A 1,223-nucleotide genomic window follows, 5' to 3' on the forward strand; every position below is an offset into this window, starting at 1 on the left:
ATATATATATGTCTGCAAGATTTCTTTTATAATTATTGACTTATCATGTTAGAAAAATGCACCACCAACCCTGAATATAAAAATGTCAAAAAATCCTATATGGTTGCCGTTTCTACGATAACGTGAAGATTTTCTCAAAATATTATGTTTGAATCTTTATCAACGTGATCCAAGGTAATACATGTATACGGATGCCTGTTTCTGACAATGTTTCCCGCTAATAAGAAAAATGGGCCTTCACAGTAGCCTGCCATGTAAAAAAAAAAAAAGAAGTGGGGTTTGTTTTCTCCACAGCCAGCCCTTTCAAATGTTAGTTATCACAAAAGGCGATCAATCGTTTCTCGGACACACCTATTGGATTATTGGGCACACTGTCAGTTCAGTTGTTGTCATGAGCTATTGTCTGGATGACTCTGGTTCGAATCTTTTGTAGTGTGTTCTTAAATGTGTTTCTGAAAGTTTTCACTGCTTCGCTTACTTTAATTGCTCGTTGCATTTGGAGACTACGTACATTTTCGTCTCATAGATAACGTTAGTATTCAGGGGAATTTTCCATTTCATGATTTTTTATATTTTTTTTAAAATGTGGAGTCATTATTCTCCTTGTTGTTGCTGTTGTTGTTGTCGTCATGGCCTTCATCATTTTCGTTGTCATCGTCTTCGTCGTCGTCGTTGTAGATGGTGTTGGCGTTGTTTTTGTTTTATTTATCTTTGTTGTTGTTGTTGTTGTTGTTGTTGTTGTTGTTGTTGTTGTTGTTTTTGTCGTCATCACCGTCGTCGTTTTCCTTGGTGTTGCTGCAACGACTGTTTTTACTATTTTATTCATCGTTATCATTACCTCCAATTTCCCGCCCAATTTCAGACGAACAAAGAATCAGACATAATATTTTTATGTGAGACATGAAACTATCTTATTATACATGAGATATTATATAACATATTATTTACTTCATACAATCGTTGAAATAAGACTTCAAACGCAAGTGCTCGGAAAAGTTATTCAAGGAAACGCAATCGAAGCTTCAAGTATGAAAGGTCAAAGGATCAGCGAATGAGAAACATGAAACTTTTATCTGTGAAATGCTACTAGTCATTAGCACTTTTCCCCCCTTAGGAAATAATACTTCCAACTGGTTTTTGTGACACACTTTGATCCTATCGCACTTTTAAAAAAGCCTAGTCATTTCTTCGAGCAGACGAGAATACACGGTAGCGCCAGGGGG

This window comes from Aplysia californica, unplaced genomic scaffold, assembly GCF_000002075.1.
Source record: "Aplysia californica isolate F4 #8 unplaced genomic scaffold, AplCal3.0 scaffold00222, whole genome shotgun sequence".
Classification (NCBI taxonomy): Eukaryota; Metazoa; Mollusca; class Gastropoda; order Aplysiida; family Aplysiidae; genus Aplysia; species Aplysia californica.